The 22,912-nt window shown below is 38.5% G+C and overlaps 1 pseudogene; it reads right to left on the bottom strand.

Moving 5' to 3' along the window:
* Positions 1-16,389: 16,389 nt before the first annotated feature.
* On the bottom strand, positions 16,390-20,268 carry LOC105292622 (annotated as a pseudogene).
* Between the last annotated feature and the right edge of the window lie 2,644 nt (positions 20,269-22,912).

The following is a 22,912-nucleotide window of genomic DNA, read 5'->3' on the forward strand; positions in this document are numbered from 1 at the left end:
TTTATTACTAAATAAACAATAGTTTATTGACAAATTATACATAATTACATATTTTAGTTCCTCTCCCTTCATTAAAACCTGTAAAACAAAGTACCACTATGTAGTTTAAAGTATATATATTTTCAAAGTATGCATTCCTTATTTACTAATCTTTTGATATTAACAGTAAAAATTTAAAAATGGCCACTTTCAACCTAGAGCAATTTTTTTCTGTGTTGGTATAAGTGGTCTTCCTTCTTCCAGCTGGAGATGTGAGTGAATTGCTTTAAGGATCTTAAAAATATTCCCATCAGAAGAATATACATCTAACTGATGTACAGGAGAACTCATGCCCCAAACTGCTTACTCTGATTTTTAATGATGAATTCCAAATTTTCTACATTTAGTTTCTTTTTTATTTTCCTCACTTGCATTTTGTAATTGGCTTCCCATCTGATTTACACTTCAAAATATACCAAGAATTCTCATCAGCTCATAGTTCAACTTTACTGTTTGAAGGGATCAAGTAGAAATTCTCTAGGTTCCTTAGTTTTTATAGATATGACTATTTCTACACTAACTCTATCCTGTTCAGAGGCACCTGATCACAGAGGCACCCTCTGTCTGGCACGTACGAAGTTTCCAGACTTCTAGGAGGCAAATAGGTATTCAGCAATAAACCACAGTTTAGGTACGGTGAGCCCCTCTTATCAGAGTGGAGGGATCTTTCCTGAAATCCAAGTTCCCAGATGCCAGTGAAGCGTGTGCCCTGCAAGCAGCTTTTTAAGGAGAGCTGTCTCAGACCAGCTATGTTAACTCTTTTCTGAACACGTTTGTCAACCGAGGGTCTGCCCCTTCTTTCTCTATTTCTGTCTAGAGAGTTGGTGGGCATAGATATAGAACCGTATTGACTAGCAATGCTCTAGAATCCAGTACCCTGGGTTTGAATGCTAACTCTTGACATGCATTTTTTATAGTATCATTTACTTAACTACTGTGGACATCCATTTCATGTAAAATGTAGAGGTAACAATCATACCATTTTCATATTGTTATTGTGATAATCCATACACAGTAATGTGCTTCTTAAGGACCTAGACACATTATTAGGCCATTTTATCATTGTACAAACAACAGAGGGTGAATGTACTTACATAAACCTAGATGGTATCACCTGTTACAGTATTTTCTCTACTTTTATACGACTGGCAGTGCAGTAGATTTGTTGACTCCACAAACATGTGACTGACGTGTGGCACTATGATGTCACAATGGCTACAGCATCACTAGGCAATAGGAATTTTTCAGCTCCATTATAAGCTTACAGGACCACTGTCGTGTACATGTCATTATGCTAGGCATGACTGTAAAGTGCTCTGAAGAGTGGAGAGTGCTCAATTATTTCAGCCACTAGTTTTTTACATATGCTAATGAGATACTCCAAAGCCCTGCAGAGGGTAGCAAGCCCCTGTGAGTTGCTCTTTCTTCAGCCACTGTCACTGCTCTGCCAGCCTGCACCACCAGGGCCAAAGCTGCAAAGGGGTCTATGGCAAGAGACAAAGTGACTAGGAAACTCATATAGAAATGTAAAGGGCTTAGAATAGCCAAGACAATTCTGAAAAAGAACATTGATGACTTACACTATCTGGTTTCAAAACTTACTGTAAAGCTACAGTAATCAAGACAGTGTGATATAGATCAATAGAACAAAATGGAAACTCCAGAAATAAGCCCTCACACATTTATGGTCAATTGATTTTCGATAAAGGTGTCAAGGCAATTCAATGGGAAAAAAGGGATAATCTTTTCAACAAATAGTGCTGGGATAACTGGATATTCAAATGGAAAAGGTGAACCTGGACTTTGACTTCGCACCATGCACAAAAATCAACCCGCAATGGATCACAGACTTAAGTATAAGAGGTAAAACTATAAAACTTCCAGAAAAAAAAAAATAAGGAAAAAATCTTTGCAACCTTGAGTTAAGCAGTGTTCTTAGATATGATACCAAAAGTATAACCCATAAAAGAAAAAGTTGATAAATTGAACTTCATCAAAATTAAAAACTCTTGCACTTCAAAAGATATAATTAAGAAAATAAAACATAAACACAGACTGAGAGAACAATTCCAAGAGGTGAATTATATGGCATGCAAATATTTCAATAAAATTGTTAAAAAAAAAAAAAAAATCTTAATCAGTGCTCCTTAAACCAGGACTTACAAACACCCAGGGATACAAGACTAAACACAGTGCCACTCTAAAACATTCATTTACTCACTTCACTGGTAATTCAAAACATTAAAAATTATTATTTCATGAAAACAAACATATTCGCTATAGAATGTGGTGAGAGATGAAAATGGCCCAGACGAGAGCAGAGGCGATTGATTCAGAGCATGTAATAACAAGGGAGTGGGCCCCATCACTAGGGTTTGGCAGAGAGTTAAAGGCTGGCAGGGAAGTGAGAAAGCTGTCATGACAAAAAGAGAAGGCTTCAGGTGTACTCCAATCTAGGAGCTTACTGCCACGAGGAAGCTGGGGCGGACTGACCAGAGGCAGACCATCTTACATGACTGGTGTGGAGGGCACACAGTATTCGGCTTTCTCTGGTTGGTCCTGAATTGAAAGTTGGGGCAAAAAGAAGGAACTTGCCAGTCACTAACCAAGGCTTCACTATTGGGAGTTGTTTATTGCATGGCTTGAGGTTTGGCTTCTGGGACTGGTTGCTAAAAAATTACGGTTTAGCACCCGGGTCTCTGATGTGGGTCAGAGTTCAACTGTCATATATGCTTCAGCCATTGACTATTTCTATAATAGGTCTCACAAGAGTAAAATGCAAAATCTGACAAGCAAAAGACAAAGGTCAGATGAACCACACTTTCCTCCTTTTCCCTCTGGAGACCCCCACCTCCATGCAAACATATCCCCAACAGTTGGCTATACCAGTTTGCCAGATAATCTGAAGGTGTCTTAGTTTCAAGATGACATTACCACTTCACCCAAATTTGGCATGTACATTTGATGGGGGACAACAGGTTATCTTTGGAGAAATGCTTCCTCTTGTCCCTGGCTTCTTACATTTCCTCCCTCTAAACAATTCATCCAGCATAATGATGGAGGTCACATCTGTGTCTTGTGACTTCATACATTTCAGAAGCTTTATATTATTCTGCATGTCGTTTGGGTTATTATTCATAACAATGAGAATAAGAAGAGTTACACACAAACTTGCAAGCATTTGTTATTTACTCCTCATCTTGTGAGAAAATTATCATTATTATGCCATTTTACATAGAAGGGGAGTGAGACTTTGCAAGGTTAAATAATTTATTCAAGGTCACCAGGTGGCTAACCAATCAGGAATTCAACCCCAGCTTGACTGTATGACTGTAAAGCCAGATCAATAGCCAAATATTGGTTTCCTTAAGGAAAGTCTTTTTTCTTGATTCGAAAATAGTAAATATCTTCTCACCTCACCCCTTCGGTATGGTCCGGGAAGGCTCTAAAGTTCAGAGGTCAGCTCTTCTGTGTCCTTTGAGGCACATGCCGCACTTGGTAAAACATGTCTGGGGCAATTTTCCTCAAACTCTGAAGCAAAATTCCTGTGATGGTCTTGTGATCCCTGTTAGCAATGTCAGTGGCTCATGATTTCTCAACTCATAATCATTCCTCTAGAACCAGTATTGATTTATAAAGACACAGAGAAGAGTGTTACCATGTCTAATTTCATTGGATTCATTATTTGGCCTTGTGCCATTGCAAGGAACAACGTAAAAAGTTTTCAGAAACCCTAATTGTGAAGAAAAGAGGCCTTTTCTCTCTTAAACATTCTGCCTCTTAACTGTTTACTTCAAGGGTCCCTCCATACCCACTCCCCATCCAGCCCAACCACACCAACCCACTAGTAAATAAAGGGACATGGCTCAGGATCCTGAGGGGTCCTCACTGTGACATCATCTCCAGACCTCAGCCACACTCACCGCTGGCACACATGAATCCATGAGTTATTGCTGAAGAGAACATGCATGGCCATGGCCTACTGTTCCTGCATGAGTACAGGTTACCTTCTTCGTTATACTTCTATCAGAAATCCCGCCTTTTTTCCAGGTCTAACTATACCACAAAACTCTAATTTGAGGAGTGTGTGGTCAGATGAATGATATTTGGTTTTATCTCAATTAATTCATCAATCTGGCCTCACGCACTCACTCTTACTGGCCACACTGGGCTGTGCCTCCTTGCTTTCACCCCCGCGGACTAAGGAATTCTTCCCGTGAGCATCATTCCAGGGCACTCACGGGACCCTCGCACATCCTGTGTGCAGGATCGATCACTCACCATCCTCCAAGGATGTTTTCTCTCTTGCTACATTAACTGTCCTCTATTGGGATTATGATAAAAAAGAAAAAAGAAAAAAATGTAGAATAAGAGCTGCGACACCTCAAAAATCTAAGGTGTCCTCAACAGAATGCACCCCTTGCAATCCAAAAATTTCATATTTTAAAATCAGTGCAATGACTTCCTACTCTCAGCTCCTTATCCTAGAAAATCCGCCACCAGTGTGATGTCATTAGTAGTGAGGGTGTTGAAATCATTTTAATAGTAATAATTAGAATGTCAGTCATACAGATGATTTACTTTCTGTTGTGAATTAGAACAGATTCAAGGTTATCTCCGAATAGTATCACTCTCTCACTCACTTGCTTTCCTGCCTGCTTTCTAAAATTGGAAGGAACAGTTGAAGTTCCAGGCAGAGACAATTAGACATAACCTGCAATTTATTTTTCCTTTGCCACATCCCTTGGTGGGCCATCACTAATGATATGCCATTAATAACTATAATAATTATAAATCATTATAGTGCTTTTGGTGCTGATTTTGTATTTGCTTCCATTTTCATTTTAGCTTTACCCATGGGTGAATTTTTATTAAGAAAAGAGATATAAAGAGAGAATAGCACTCCATCTGTATCATGGGTTTTCAAATGTCTTCTTTATAAAAGAAAAAGGAAAAATTTGTTTCAAAGGAAAAGTTTTACAGAATCCCAATACATAAAACAGATAAATGTGGACTCATTCTAATTTGAACCTAAGCAGGGGGTCAGGCTGCCCCCTAAGCCTCCAGCCATGCCCCTTTGGTGACTCCTGCAGCACATTTCCAGAACCCAGGATCCCGCTGACCGTCATTTGAAAACCAGTGACCTCCACTGACCTGATGCATGAGCCACAATGATGCCGCTGACACTGACCAACAGTACAATGACCAAATCAAAAGGAGACCAAGTGACAATGCTGGTGATACTAGCCATAATGCTCTTTATGCGATGGGTTAGAATCCATAAATATTTTTAATTGGCCAAAAGCTGTCCTCAGTAATTGTACCTTCATGAAGAGAAATCTGCACTCCCATGTTTACTGCATTGTTAGTCCAAACAACCAATATATGGACGCCACCTAGATGGCCATCAACAGATGAATGGAGTAAAAAAAAAAGCGATATATCACAATTACATATATATAGAGAGAGAGTATTATGTATTACACATACACACACACACACACACACACACACATGCACATGCACACACAATGTAATATCCAGCCTTAAAAAAGAAAGAAATCCTGTCATTTGCAATCACATAGATAAACCTAGACGACATTATGCTAAGTGAAATAAACCAGACACAGAAAGACAAATACTGCATAATTTCACTTACACGTCGAATCTAAAAACGTCAGACTCATAGAAGCAGAGAGCAGAAGGGTGATTGCAGGGGCAGGAGAAAATGGGGAGATGTCGGTCAAAGGTACAACAGCATAATTGTCCATAGTGCTTGTTACTGTATTTCTGCATAACTTTTTAAGGGTCAACATCCAGATATGCCCATTTGAATTTGCTGTGGCAGGAAAAGGACATGTTGAAATAACCCATTTCCATCACTTGAGGTATTTATTCTTAGTCTACCCTATCTTTATTATCCTTTTATTCAAGGCTTTGATTCAATCATTATGAATTGATTCAATGAGCTACCAAAATAGAAAGAAGTTACATTTAAAGCAATTTATAAAACTAACCACATACCAAAATGTCTCAGGAAAGAAAATTTGTCAGAGAAGGATCTGTTCTAAAATAGAATCTTTAGCATTTAGAAGTTAGCAGATTAGAAAAACCGTACTGATTTCAGTATTCGTCATTATTCTTCTAAGATCTTTTTTTTCCTTCAAACTATATGTTCAAAAACTTGGAAACAATATACACATGCTTCTCAGTATGCTTCTTTCCTTCTGCAGTATATCTTTCCTGCAGGCACTATCTGGAATGCATATGCAAGCCCCACAGAAAGTAAAAGTGCAGCTATGCTTTGTATTTTTCGATTTTATAATACAACTGTTTTAATACACATAAGAGAAAAGAAGAAACGTATTTCTCTTTTTGTTAAAACCCTGCTTGGAAAGTGGGCAGGGATAGCAATCATAAATTATGAATAGCATTTTAAACGTTTTTAAAATGCAGATGGCGATTCTGTGAAGGTACACCCAAGCCTCCCTAAAGGGCATCTCGCTCAGACTAGGGCTCGTTACCCTTCTTCCACATTCACTTTTCAAATGGCGAAAGCAAGAATTATTCATGGTATGAAAGAAAATCTTTGAGAAGTGCCTTGTATTCTAATTTGATTCATCCTTGTTGGGGTTTATCTTCTTGACCCCAAAGAAAAATTCCACTTAAGAGGAAAGAGACTACCACCAGTTAGTAAACACCTACAAAGTAGATCCTGAATTTTGCTAGCAAAGTGATAACTCTCTCTCTCCATATATATGTATTTGTTCAATAAACTAATTAATATGCTAGGCTCTTAAGGGTGTCCCTCTCTCACTGGCTTCATGATAATACACTGGATGGAAAAGAAGGCACAAAACACGCAAGCTTAAGCTTTTTTCCTCTTCCTTCTGAGAAGCCAAAAGGCGAAACTTTTCCATCCTTGGAGTTACTGGAGAGATTCCTTTTTCCATTTTATTCATGTCACTCTCTGTTTGTTTTTGCTGATCCATAGACACATTACTAAACTCTACATGCACAGAGATAAAATTTAGATTAAGATGTAGACTATCTGTCTTGCTGTAATATTGGATGGTTAGCCTTTTCAATATTGGTATTTTAAATTATGTATTTATTTATATCCCTAGTCATCCAAAAAGAGTTTGAAATTTCTTACATTCCTAAGTCCTTTGTGTATCTGCTTTAATTAATCAAACTCAATACTTACCCAGGTACTGTGAGGTTTAAAACCATGAAGAACAGGTGTCCCTGCCTTTCAGAAACTAAAAACTCAGTAGAATAAAGAAGTATGAACATAGATCACTCTGAGGAGTCAGACTCTGATAACTGATAGAAGAGGTCTACAGAGTAAACATGCACTTCTAGAGTACCAGGAAGAAAAGAGTCTTTCTAAGCCAACTAACATGCATGGCCCTTCTACTTCTGTAACCCTGAGAGTATTCGCCAGTAAAGTTTCATCTCGATGTCTCATATCTTCTACATAAGACTATAAATATTCGTGTTTGAAAGGATGGTTTTGAATCACCAAGATGAGGTTAAATTATTTAATTTTATTCCTTATGCTAAACTTAGGAAGTATGTAATACAGTTTTCAGTATTTCAGTATAATTACATTGAAATCAAATTATTCTTTTAGCTCAATTTTTACCTTACAGGTGCCCAGAAATGACATTTCTCCAGAATACCTAATTCTTCTACAACTCTGGGTAAAATGAATGTGGCTGTGTATTCCTATTTTTTCACTTTTTGCTTTATCCTTTGAATATCATATCTTTAAATAAGAATTCTCAATAAGATTATATACATTGCCTAATACAAGTCTGGCCATGTAAGAGGCATTCAATTTTTCCGATATGTACACAATTTTAAATATCTCAATAAGTATTCACTGAATATGCAAAATTCAGTGCAATTCAGATAATACTGAGAAGGACATGTATTATATCTCATTTATAAAGAAAAAATGAAACAACCTAAATATCCTTCAATAAGAGAGTAGCTGAATAAATTATGGCACATAAATACAAAACATAGGGCTTCGTTTAATAAAAATTGAGATACATTAATACATACTTATATGAGAATATATCTGCACGTTTTAACTTCTAGGCAAGATGGAGTAACAGAAATCAGTTTGCAATGCCCTTCTTCCCAAAAGAAAACAACTCAAAAAGCAAACAAAACATATGAAACAATAGTTTTCAAGGAATTGAACATAAGGCAATGAAGGATCCCTGATGGACAGGCAACAAATCCTACGACCTGACTACAGAACACTTCCAGGCCATGGTACAGGGAGAATCAAGATGGAGCCTATTAGTTCCCCTGAGATAAGAACACAAATCTGGGAGCCTGGGAGGCCAAGCAATCTAGAGTCTGTAAGGTAGAGTACCATTAACCAGCAAGATGCACAGAAGGATGGCTCTGAAGATTGCAGAGTGTCCCCCACCCCCTGCCAAGTCTTCATCAATACCAACATGATTGTCTATGTAGAAAATCCAATGATTCCACAAAAAAGTTACTAAAACTAATAGATCAGTTTAAGATGATTACGGGATCAACATACAAGGTCAACATACAAGAATCAAATTTGTTTTTATATACCATCAATAAACAATTAGAAACTGAAATTTATAGTTGAAAAAAACAGTATCATGCTCTTTGAACAAATGAGATTTATGTCAGGCACACAAGGCTGGTTCAATATTCAAAAATCAATTAAAGTCAATAAAGAACATGCAGCCAAAGTAAAAATCAAAATGTGGGACTAAATCAAACTAAAGTACTTCTGCACAGCAAAAAAAATAATCAGCAAAATAAAAAAGCAACCTACATAATGAAAGAAAATATTTGCAAACCATGTATCATGTAAGGAGTTAATATCCAAAATATATAAAGAACTCATAAAACTCAATAGCAAAAATAAAACCTGATTTAAATATGTGAAAATGACATAAACAGATAATTTTCCAAAGAAGACATACAAAGACATACAAATAGGAATGGGCAGATGAAAGGGGAAATGCAAATCAAAACCACAATGAGATACCACCTCACACCTATTAGGATGGCTATAATGAAAAAGACAAGAGATAAAAAGTGTTGACAAGGATGTGGAGAAAAGAGAACCCTTGTCCACTGTCAGTGAGAATGTAAATTGGTGTAGTGTAGCCACTATGGAAAATAGTATGGAGGTTCCTCAAAAAATTAAAAATAGAACTACCCTATGATCCAGCAGTTCCACGTCTGGGTATACATCCAAAATAACTGAAATCAGGATCTCAAAGATTTATCTGCACTGCCATGTTCACTGCAACATTATCCACAATAGCCAAAATATGGAAACAACCCCAGAGCTCATTGACATGATGAATGAAGAAACACAGTATACACAAATAATGGTGTATTATTCAGCTTTAAAAATGAACAAAATCCTGCCATTTCTGACAATATTCATAAACCTGAAGGACACTATGCTAAGTGAAAAACGCAGGTCACAAAAGGACAAATACTGCATGATTCTATTTATATGAGGTATCTAATACTCAAACTCATAGAAGCATAGAATATAACAGGGGTTGCTCGAGGCTGGGAGGAGAGGAAAACAGAGATGAATACGTTGTAGAAACTACTCTACGACACATGCCTACACTGAACAGCACAGCGCTGTGCACTTTGAAATCTGTTGAAGGTCAATCTCATGTTAAGTGATCTTACCACATAAACAAGGGCGGAGTGGTGCAAGGAGGCACAGAGAAGCTCTGGGAGGCACTGGGTATGTCTGTTATTTTAATTGTGGTGATGTTTGCATGTGTCCAAACTCATCAAATTAAACATATTAAATATGTGTAACTCTTTGTATATCAATTATAACTTAATAAAGCTGCTTTAAAAAAACAAACTGATGAATTTAAGTGATCAGAATTACAAACATCAGCTCTTTGAAAGACACTGTTAAGACAATGAAGAGTCACAAACCAGAAAAAAATTATTTGTAAATCACCTGTCTGATAAAAGACTTATACCTAGAATATGTAAAGACCTCCTAAAACTCAATACTAACGAAGGACTTAATTTTTTTTAATGGGCAACAGATTTGAACGGACACATCAATAAAGAAAATATGTGAATGGCTATCAGCAAATGAAAAGATGTTCCACATCATTAGTCATTAAGAAAATTCAAGGTAGAACGACAATGAGTTACCAGTACACATCTATTATAATGGCTGAAATTGTTTAAAAGACGAACCACAATGAGTGTTGGCAAGGAGACAGAGAGAAGTGAAACTCTCATGCAATTCTAATAGGAATGGAAACTGGTACAACCACTTGGGAAAACAACTTGGCAGTTTCTTTAAAAACCGAGCTTATGCATACCATGTGATCTCGTCAGTCCACTTCTAGGTGTTCATCCAAGAGAAATGAAAGCCCTTGCAAAAGCTTGTACAAAATATTCACAACTTTAGGTTCAATAGCCAAAAACTAGAAACAACCCAAATGTCCATCAACAGGTAAATGGATAAACACTGTGTGCCATGTCTGTACAGTGGAACACTACTAAGGAAAGAAGGAAGGCAGGCAGGAAGGAAGGGAGGGAGAGACGGAGGCATAGAGGGAGGGGGAGGAAGGGAGAAAAGAAATGAAATGCTGATACACAGAATGACATGAATGAATATCAAAATAATTATGGCGAATGAAAAAGTCAAATGAAAAATTAGTATATACTGCATGATTCCCTTTATGTGAAATTCTAGAAAATACAAACTAATCTAAAGTGATAGAAAGCAGATCTGTGTTACTTTAGAAGGGGAAGAAAATGGACAAAGGGGAGGATTACAAAGACACATAAGGTGAATTTTTAGGTGGTGAGTAAGTTTATTACCCTGACTGTGGGGATGATTTGACATAAATATGTCAAAACAGATTTAGATATGTGCAGTTACTGTATGTTAATTTTACCCCAATCAAGCTGTATAAAAAATAATAAAGATTAAAGCCCAAAACCAAAAACACAGCAGACAAGAGGCAAGAGTAGTAGAGTCAAGATAGAGAAAAAAAATGTGTTCTTCATCCAGAAAGATTTGGGGTCAAATGGCTGGTAAGCAAGTAGACCAATGACAGATAAAGAAAAGTGAAGCTCCAGGACGTCAGAAATTTCCTAAAGTCAAACAACTAATAGAAAACACACCTAGGACCACAACCCAAATTTCCCAGCAGCCAGTCTATTAATGTAGTTTTTACTCTATCTAGTTTCCAAGATAATTTATTGGCCTAAAATTATAGTTCATTATGTTTCCTAGATTAAAAAAAAAAAAAAAGGACCTGAAAGAAAAACAACACAGAATATGCAAAAGTCCTCTTGTCTGATACTACTACATCCAATAATTAGTTATTTGGAAAAGATATCAATATTCAGTAAATACACGAATTTCAGTTTAGCATCTTCAAAGTGGAGAACGGATTTTTTAGTCAACAGTGTTTCCCTACCTGTCTGCACTGTTCTAAGTGCTTTTCACAAATTAACTCAATTAACCACTATATAATGAGGAATTCAGCTGGCTTTTGTCCCTGGTTTCTGGGAGGTAACTTCTAAACCCTCTCCATTTCTCAAGTAAGAGGAGTGTCTTTATTCTTTATGTGGGCTAATATGGTGACTCAACAATTTATGCTAATACGGTGACTCATGGTGGACCCCTCAATAGGTTAATGCTAAGGATATGACTCAGGATGGGTACTGTCCAGGTCACAAAGATCAACTTTGAAATTAGAGGGTTGGGCTTTGGGCCAGGTGACAGCCCAATGTCCAGGAAGCTGAAAGGCCTAGAGACTGAGTCTAACTGTGTGGCCAGTTAATCAGTGATGCCTGCACAACGAAACCCCAGTTTAAACCTGGGCATCAAAGCAGCTCGGGTGAACTGTACCTGGCAGAAGTAACAGTGCCCAGCACCCCACAGGGAAGGACGATTGAAGCCTTGAATTTGGGCTTCTCCCAGACCCCATCTCTATCTCTCTCTTCAGCTGGTTCTCATGTGTATCTTTTTTGCTCTAATAAAACTACAGTCATACGTATAGAACTTTCTGGAGTTCTGTGAGTCATTTTAGAGATCATGAAACTTGAGAGAATAATGGAAACACTCAATTTGTAGCCAGCTGCCCAGAGGTGAGGATGGCACGGACACCCCAAACGTGTGGCTGGTGTCTGAAGTGAGAGGAGCCTTCAGAAGGACTATGCCATTAACCCGTGAAGTTCAGCCTAACTCCAAATGGTGTCAAAAGTCACTGAAGCCACAGAACAACCTAAGGAGATTAGGGCTATTTATTATCCCTATTCTACAGATAAGGAAACAGGCACTGGGAGTCACGCAGCTCCTAGTGAGTAGAGCAGAATTCGGCTCAGGCAGGTCTGGCTTCAGAGTCCATAGTTTTATCCTCCCCATGACAGGGCACCATGAAAAAAAAAAAAAATACAAAATCTCTCAGCATTTTTTTTCAATTTTCTATTTTTCTCTTTCCCACGTCTACTTGCAGAGCAATCTACTCTTAGCAACTAAATTATATTGCATCTATACACATCATTCCACTTAAATTTTCACGGAAACAATTATTCTCATCTTTTTGCATCTTTATTTCATCCGTTTATGTAATATTTAAATAACTTACATCATTTCAGGTGCAACTGACATAAACGGATTTGGAAACACAATACTCTCTGTACGCAGACGGTTCAAATGGGTTAGGCGAGTGCGTCACAGCTTCCAGAGCACCGTCTTCTCACCGTGAGTGGGCACTGTGTCCAGGCAAGGGATTTATGCACAATGTGAATTATGGACAAAATGAAAAGCATTAGTGAAACAGGAGGCACTAGGTTAAGAGAAGCCCTAATGTGTATGGAGAAAAGTCTGAACAGACCACGACCTTCCACTGGTCCCTCCCACTGTCCTCACTCACGATGGTACTTGTGCCTCTGGTCCTTCTTATTCCCCTCTATCACCCGCTCCCAGATTCACATGCGCCAACATTGAGAGCCTTTTCTTTATTTATTTATGCACTATTCCATCATTAGGCACCACAGTTTGACCAACAGTATGCCAGATGCTTTCACATATATCGCCTTCATCAGACCCATCTGACAGGTAAGGCACTGCAGAGAGGTTAACTAGCTTGCTGAGTGTGCATCCTCTCATTTTCCATCTACCATTTACGTCCCTGAGATTGCTTACCTCTCTACCCACTGTGGACTGCAACCATTTCAGTGAGGTTGTCCCTAGCTCTCTGGACTCTGCAGCCTTCTAACCATTCACCAAACTGACCTTAGCCAACCCTAGGGAATATCTTGGGTTCAAAAGGGCAGGGATGCATCATCCCCCCTAGTCACCTCGAAAAGCCAACTGCCAGTTTTTAGCTACCGAGCATTTCTGGAGAAAGGTTCAATGTGCCCAAGTCATATGAATCATTTCCAGATGTCTCCAACGGAAAGAAATTATTTTTTTCTAGGAATTATCTTAAAGTTTTATAATTATCTTTTAACATAAGAATTTTTGCACATCTTATTTGCCTTTTTTTAGACAACAGTCCTCTTAAAGCTACTGTCTTATCCATTCAATCAGCAAATATTTAACTCATAAAGTTCTTGTCTATTAGTATATATGACCTTAATTAAATTACCTGTAGCTACGGATGAGAGAGCTCTTGCCAACCACTTTTTTACTTTATCAATATACTCAAAGGATCAGCAAGGTTATCTGGGAATTGTGCAAATATCCAACGCAGAAAACTGGGTAGTAAATTCTTTAAAGAGGGAGTCGGGTTCCCATTAGGATTTAAGAGGCATATTTGCATTATTTTATCAATAAACGGATAAAACCAGGTATGAATTTCTGTGTAATAACTTAAAGTCGAAATGAATTTAGTTGCACCTCTGCTTTCCAGAATCAATACAAGCAGAGTCGCTGGAGTGTTAGTGCTTTAGTTAAGCTTACTATTTCCCTGCCGATAGCCCATTTTTACATTTTCCATTCTTCTTAATTTATTCCTCAGGTGGTAAAATCAAACTGTTCTAAAACATAACCAGCCTTAAGTCCTCTGACAGAACAAAAAGCTACAATTAGACCATAACCAAGAAAACTTTCTAAATTTCAAGAGTGCTACTTAATCCCAGTAGCATAATGGCTAGTGACGACCTCAGAAAACACCTTGAGAGAATAATGGAAACCTTCTCTTCCTGTACACACTTGTGTTGATTAATTTATTTCTCTGAATCCAGAAGGATGGAATCAACCCTGTTTGAAAGCTCTCCATACATGCCCAGAGTTCCTGACAGTGACTCTCATGTTGACGAAATGGAGTAACTCTCTTTTACGTGATAAAACAGAGCTGCAGGAAGAGACTGTAGAATGAGGTCCAACCCTGACTTACATAACATTTATTTTAAGTTTCACTTATGAACTTCCCATCTTTATTAACCACGAAGGGGATATTTTAAAAGACATCTTGTTAAGTTCACAATCTACATTAATTCTAAGTTTATAATTTGGCACACGTGATCTTAGAATTCAATCATATTTGAATAAGGAATAACATTTTGGGCCAGAAAAGAAAGGAAGAGAAACAGGGAAGACTTTTTAAAGGGTTATGAAACTCCTTGGACAACACTGTTCACAGACTAACCTTTTATAGAATGTACAGATTAGGACGAAATGGAATAATTATTTTCCATGAAACAAAGTTTTAATCCTCATGGGGAGAAAATCTTGACTAAAAGCAACTGATACCTTGCCAAATTCAATCTACTGAAAATATATCCATTAACTATTCTGCCTACCCCAACTTTACCTGGTCCTACCATCCATTAAAGCTGACTCGTAATGAGACCTGAGGTTCCTGATATAGAGGTTATTGGCTGTGTTAAAAATAAAAGTTAAAAACTCATAGGTACTATTTCATTTCATGGCTAAAGTGATGTTATTGACAATATCGTTATTCCGACACTAACGGTATCTCAATTTAATTAGTGATTGTGCTGATCTTTGAGCGGTGTGTGTGTGTGTGCGTGTCTAAAGCAGCATGCTTACGTATGGATGTTAACTTAGTGAGGTAATCACTTTGCAATACATGCATATGTCAAATCATTATATTGTACACTTTACAATTATACAATGTTATATGTCAACTACATTTCAATAAAATCGGAAAAAATAAAGCAGCATGCTTGGTGGTGGTTTTATGATCTTAGTACTCCAGGAGAAAACTTAATTTAAAAAAAAAAAAACCAGTTTTCGTTACTGTAATAGCCACCCTCCCTAAGGGCCCCTAACGATCTCTGCCTCCTGGAATTCATGCCCTTGTATAGTCTCTCACATTGCATGGAGCAGACGTTTATAACCAACAGGATGTTGCAGAGATAACAGTGCATGACCTCCAAGGCTTCCATCTTGCTCTCCTGGATCACTTGATCTGGAGGAAGCTAGTTGTCGTCTCATGAGGACACTTGAGCAACCCTACAGAAAGGTTCACATGACGAGGAACTGAGGCTTCCTGACAATAGCCATGTGAGTGTGCCATCTCGGAAGTGGGTCTTCCAGCCCAGCCGAGCCTTCAGATGACATCTGAACATCCTGACCACAACCTCACAAGAGACTCCAAGCCAGAATCACCCCGTTAAACCACTCTCAAAATCCCGAACCACAGAAATGGTGAGATAACCACGTGTTTTAAAGCAATGGGTTTGGGGCTAATTTGCTTGGCAGCACAGTTACCGACAGACAGATGGCCAGCCAGTGTAGAAGCACAATATTCAGCCAATGAGTAAATACTCCAGTCAGAAAATTATTGATGGTAGAGAGCCCTATGCCTTCCTGATTACTAGTATCTTCTATGTTTTAGCACTCTGTAGCAAAGAAACAAGTTTCTTATTTGTGCCTTAAACCTATAAATGTAAGTAGTGAATTTAGTTGTGAGGAGAAAGTTAAAATGTTGCTAGTATTAAGTGTTTAAAAGGGAAAGGGGGGAAGACAGATACCGGATCAAACTTGAATTGTTCTTAGTCCAACTGTGGAGTGAAAACCTTCCAAAACATAATGCATTTGCAAAGAACATAAATCAAAAATAAATATTCTATTTGCACTTCAAAAGATATTTGATCTCTTATCTTAATTTTACCAGGTGAAGCCAATGATGAACTGTGCTTTCATCTTATTCCATGTAGCCTAATGAATAAAAAGCAATTACATGTTCCATAAACAAGAATTCTTCATACAAAAAGGATTATATTTATTAACTTTCTTTACTGAAGGTGTAATTGGAAAACTTCAAGTTTCAGAAAATTCTAAGAATAGTCTCTCCCCAAATCCCTAGGCCTGAAATTCAACTAAACACAAATTAGCCCTCACACTTCTAATTTGTTCTTTTTCCCCCCAAACGTCATCGTTTGTGGCCCAGTCTTCCAGACACCAGGCCTTTCTTATTCCAGAATCTACACCAGGAACAAGGTGGCAGAATAGGAGAGGCAGCTGAAGTTTCAGGGCCTGGTAACACCTACAAGGTGGCCACAGGCAGAGTCTGGGTCCCCTGCACAGAAACTCTGGAGTGAGTCTTCACGAGACAGTCAGTGAATTCTTGGCAGGAAGACATGGTGAGCATGGTCACTGTCCAAATGAGGAATGAGAAAGTTGTACATCTTGGAGACAGTATCCAAAGTGACCTTGGCAAGGCTGCCCAGGGTGGCTGCACAGCCCCTTGCCGAGGTGGAGTAATCATCAGTGTCACCATCAGCAGAAGCTTCTTGGGGACAGAGACCTAGAGGATGCCAGTGCCCCAGAGAGAGGGATGAGGCATGCCAGCAGAGAGTCACAGAGGCCAGTCACCTTGCAAGGGACAGTTATGGTTTGTGGACCTTGTTCCCCCAGTAGTCTCACCTCATGGGGATGATGGAGAGTTTGGCCAAGATGATGGCACTACAGATGGACACAGCTACCTCCTCGGAGCACTTACACCAAGGTAGGCATGTCCATTATAATCCCCAATGGTGACAAGTGTCTTGATACTGGTACCTGGGCCAGCCAAGGTCCATTTTGCATAGGCATAATCTTCAAAACCTTGTCCTTGAGGGACGCCTCCCAAGAAAAATTCAAAGGTCTCAGGTTCCTCGATGGGCAGAGAGAAGAGATAAGTCTCCTCTAGAGACCTGACCTTTCTGTCCTTGGCCAGGCGGTGATGGGGCCAATCCTTGTCCTCGGCCTTGCCTCTGTGAGCTCTGTGGCCTCAACCTCCAGGACCTGCTGTAGCACCAGTGTCATTTGGTGTCTCCTCCAAGGAGCAGGCCTCCCTCTACTTGATGCCCCTGTTGTCATCCCTTCCTACAGGATCCAAAGTCTTCAGCTGCCAGGGATAAGGCAATGTTGTCTTTTGCTCAGGTCTGTCATTCAGTACACTGGAGTCTAAAACAAAGCTAACAGAGGGAGTCTCTGTGCAAGGCTCTTCCTACCTGGTTTGCCCAACCTGAGCGCCTGCTTCTTATTTTTAAGAGACATGAAATCCACCCAATCCACTTGTCTTTCATTAAGTAAAGTACAAATTTGGAGGATTCAGTTGCTCTGTGTTTGTTCTCTCTCCCAGCTCCCTCTCCCTCTCTCCGCCCCGCATGGCTGCCCCCCACCCCATCTGCTTGCTCTACTGATCTTGAATTGGATTTAATTATGTGTTTATTTAATAATCTGCATATTTGTGCTTAAAAACTCGAAAGGAGAAGAAATGGTGATTATAAGCTTTGAGATTACAATATTTAAACAGAGGAAACCAAAATTTTGCCTCATGGTTATTAGTTGCTGCTCCTGAGGTATGTGAAATAAAAACGGGCTTGTTGGAGTTTCTTCCTGTTGCTGGAAATACACGGAGGCCCTTGGGGAAGAAGTACTTGAATGTGGTTCATCAAATGTTGTGTTCTCATTTTTTCTAATTCTTTCATTTATCTATTTTCAAGCTGAATCTAATAAACTATCAGTAGCGGAAATAAGAAGCAGTCCCCAATTCAATCCTAATTCTCCAGAGATTAAAAAATAATACTAATAAGTCAGGATCAGATAGAATTTAGTCCTTATTTTTTATAGTCACAAGAAACAAATTAGCCACTTCTAAGGTAGTTTTAGATCAAATTTAAGACATGAGAAACCTTTTATATTTCCAAGTATTTTATTCAGTTATTTTTCTGGGCAAAATTTCAAGACTTTGTAGCTTATATAAAACTTCCATGATGCCAATTTCATTTTCTTTTAGTTATTTAATTAACTTTTTAAAAAATTTGACACCAGTTCTTACTTGACAGATTCTATATATCATTCCCAGTCAATTCTTCATTTTCAAATATTCTTGGGATTACAGTAAGATTGCTTGATTTATAAAATAAAAATGCAGAATGCCCAGTTAGATTAGGATTTCAGATAAACAACCAATAATTTTTCAGTGTATGCTCCATGCAGTATTTGGGACATACTTCTAAAATGTTACTTAGGTGACTCGAAACAACAGAAATTCTCTCACAGTTGTGGAGGCTGGAAGTCTGAATCAAGGTGCCAGAAGCACCTGTGAATGCTCAAGGGGAGAGTCTTCGCTTGTCTCTTCTGGCTTCTGGTGACTCCAATCTCTACCTGTATTCACTCCTCTGTTGCTCAAATCTCCCTCTGCCATTCCAAGGACTTTAGTCAAGGGGTTCAGGGACCACCCAGTTAGCCCAACATGATCTCATCTCGAGATCCTTAACTTAATCATGTCTGCGAAAACCCTTTTTCAAATAAGGTGACACTTACAGGGTCCAGTACTAGAACATGACCATAACTTCTGGGGCCACCATACAACCTGCTACAGAGGAGAATGGCTGAAATGTCAAATACCAGCTCTGGTTGATAAATTCATGACTCAGGTGTAACATGCAATATAGCCAAGTCAGAAGTCAGATAAATGGAGGTTAAGTCTGTATAAGGTTCTTTTTACCTGTTTTTTCCACCATGGACACCAGATTCTTATTTGTTAGAAGCATATGAAATCCATCTAATTCATTCAGTCACTCATTCAATAGTGACTCCATTCTATACTTCTTATGTGCCTGAGTCTGAGAATCATGGGTAAGCCAGACTGCCCCTTTAAAGGATTACCTTCTAATGAGAAGAGACAATTGATCGATAAGTAAGCAAACACAATTGTCATATAATTTAATAAATGCTGTGAAAGAAATAGGGCCACATGATAACGAGTAACTGGGAACAAGACATGCTACTCAGAAAAGGTTCTCAAAATAGATGACATTTGTACTGAGTGCCAAGAGATGAGGGTGAACCAGCCAGGCAGAGACCCCAGCAAACACTTTCTAGGACAAATAAGAGTGGGCTCGAAGGCCTGAGGTTGGTAAGCAATCACTGCGCTGCAGAAAAAGGTAAAGGCCAGATTGACCACAACATAGAGGCCACACAAAGGCACACAAATGGACCCTTCAATATCTTTTGAAGTAGGATGTCCCTCTGAGGTACCACAGTGTCTAATTAGTCTTTGTAAAATATTACCTAATATGTAAATGTTACAGTTGAAAAGAGCTCTCATATATTTCATCGAAGCTTTACACCAACCCTAAAAATCTTATCAGCATTCATGTTTTGTAGATAAAAGTTTAATGAGGTTATATGAATTTCCAAGTTCACTCACCTCACAAACAGAAAAGTCTGGGCTTATACCAAGATCTTCTAATTCCAAGTTCGGCTCTCTTAAGACTCTCAACACCCTGCCTAGAGTCTAGATGCACCTGATGAGGCATCTTGCCACTCTACATTGTTTTTCGTAATTAAAGTAGGAAATGCTATGCAGTAATTAGCTATATTTTCTATTTGTTTACAATCTTCTTAAATTGTATACTAAAGCATTAAAATATATATAAATAGCAAAAATATAAGTATATTCTTCAATTATTTCTAATCTTTATCTCTCTCCTACTTTGGCCACTCACTGTCACTACAATGCTGAGAATATGAAACTCTTCGATTCTTTCTTCCCACCTCTCTACTTTACTCCTCCCTTTAACATCCCCTCTGTCTTCACCGAGTCATTTCATCTCCTGGCTCCTTCCAGCTCTCTCGGACCAATAATTCCCATCTGGCTCCTTTTACTTTTCTGCTGAGCCTGGGTTACTTTTCCGCTGAGTCTGGGTCTCCCAGTTGGTCATTTTCATCACACGAGGTTCATTCATTACCACACTAGTTGTTCTCACCTCTTGACCCTTCGCAGTTCTCATTATGTTGATTCCTATGGTTCACTTTTTCTGATCCAACATTCCAAAAAACCCGTGTTGTTGCAAAAAATCACAGAACTATGACAAATTTATTCACCGTGAGTTCACAGCACCTCAGCTGGACCCTTCGCAGTCCTTTGATTCAGCTTATTTGACAAACGCCACGCATTTGTTGAACACTTTCATAATGACAATGACTGTGCTGATTTTAGGATGAAAAACAAATAAATTCCTTGTTCTGGAAGAATTCATAGTCTCATGTATCCACCCAACAATCCTTTGGAAACTTTTCTACCTTCAAGTCTACTCCTCACTTCTATGACATATTTTAGTATTCCATTTTACAAAAAAAAAAAAAAAAATTGACATTGCTACCTGAGCATCTTCAAAACTCTTCCACTCCATAATGTGGTGATGGACAGAGGGGATGGGCGGTGTAGGGGCATAGGAGAATGGGGTGAAGGGTTAAAGAAGTACAAATTAGTAGTTGATAGTTGGTCACGGGGGTGGGGAGCACGGCAGAGGGAATGCAGTTAGCATTAATATGATGGCTAAGTGGAGGGCCAGGGGAGGGAGAGAGCTATTGGGGGGATTATTTTATGAACTATATAGATGTCTAACCAATGTACTGTATACTTGAAACGAATTTAAATAAATAAAAATTTAAAATAAACTCTTCCACTCCATATGAAATTTTTGTATTAGTCAGGGCTCTCCAGAGAAACAGAAGCAGTAAAATAAGTAGACAAAGAAAGAAAGAGATTTAGTTTAAGAAACAGGTTCACACAATTGTGGGCTGGAAAGTCCAAACTCTGCAGGGCAGGCCGGCAAGCTGGAGACCTAGAGAAGAGCAGAAGGCAGAATTCCTTCTTCCTCGGGGAACCTCAGTCTTCCCTTTCAAGGCCTGCAACTGACTGGATGAGGCCCGCCCACTTTATAGAGGATAATCTGTTTTACTCAGAGTCTGCTTGATGAAATGTTCAAAACATTCCAAAGAATACCTTCACAGCAAAACCTAGAATAGTGTTTGACCAAATAGTTGGGTACCATAGCCTAGCCAACTTGACTCATAAAATTAACCAACCCAATCTCTATCTTAATAATTCTTTCTGACCCCATTTTAGTCTCCCGACAGGTTTTCTGCTTTCTTGCCATTGCTAACCCCACCAAATAAGCTCTTGATCTGCTCCCCTCTCTCTCTTCCAAGAATTTTTAACAACTATTCCTTCTCTTTTGTATCATCAGTCTCTCCATTTTCACTGGCTTTTGCCTCTAGGTAATCATCTTCAAATCTGCACTAGCTTTATTTTTTTATTTTATTTATTTTTTTATTATGGTGACATTGGTTAACAAAATTCCAGGAAGTTTCGGGTATACAATTCAACAGTAAGACATATATATATGTTGCATTGTGTGTTCACTGCCCATAATTAGATTTCTTTCTGTCACCACATATTTGACCCCTTTGACTCCATCTACCTCCCGCACAAACCTACCCTCTGGTAACCACTAGTTTATTGTCCATGTCCATGAGTCTCTGTTTGCATGTCCTGTTTGTACTAGCTTTAAATAAATGTTCCTCAGTATAATCCGCTCTCTAGCAATGACTAGTTGGTCTCCTGAACTTCGTCATCAAAGTTTTTGCGAATTTAGTCAATCTGCATTTGTCATTTTTACTTACCACCCATTCACTCCTCACTTTGCTCTCCGGCTTCCCCTGACTTTCTGAACCTCTTCCTGCTGGGCTGCTCTCAAGCCATCCTTTTGGAAATGCTGTTCCGTGGTCTGATTCTATGTCCCCACAGGTCTCTGAGCCTCATTTACACAAGGTTAATCAAGGGCAGAACCTGCCATCTAGGGACTTTGCATGTGGAAGGGGAAGGATAGGAAAAGGATAAATTACTCAGAACTTGAAACCCAACAAAGTTTGATGATATTGCACAAAATATAGCACCATTGGTACTAAATAATACTTGTTTTCAGGAATAAAGGCAATCTTTCAGTCACTTATTTAATCTTTCAAAGAGATTACAGAATATAAATTTTTCAGTATTTACAAATTGTAGTTATGACTATGAATTGAGTGTCTTTGCATATGAGGTTTTTCCAAAGCATACTTATAGATGATTAATTACCAGCTGAGTATCTCTGTCTTATCATGAAGACTGGCTGGTTCAGAATAAGGAAAATCTACTCTGAAAATATCTTGCTTAAAAATATTTTTAATTAATGTAGTCACCCTAACTGTACAAAAATACACGAACGAACAAGAGTGTCTCAGTGGATAAGCCTATTACTACTGAAATCAATATAAGTAGAAAGAATAAGTATAAGTAGAAAGTATAAGTACAAAAAGAATACAGCCATTACCTCTCCTGAAAGACATAAGATCACAAACACTTAGAAAAGACTGGCTTACATAGGAAGATTCAAGAATTGCTGAAATTCCCAGAGATGCAGTTAATTTTTCTCTCAGTTTTGAAGTCAGTGGGATAATCAGAATGAGAAAAAGTTCATCCTCAAATCATCCCAAATTGTTCTATAAAGGGTAACTATGAGGTGAGACGACCCGATGGCGGGAAATAAGTATCCTGAGCTAACA

Source organism: Pteropus vampyrus, unplaced genomic scaffold, assembly GCF_000151845.1.
Source record: "Pteropus vampyrus isolate Shadow unplaced genomic scaffold, Pvam_2.0 Scaffold60, whole genome shotgun sequence".
Classification (NCBI taxonomy): Eukaryota; Metazoa; Chordata; class Mammalia; order Chiroptera; family Pteropodidae; genus Pteropus; species Pteropus vampyrus.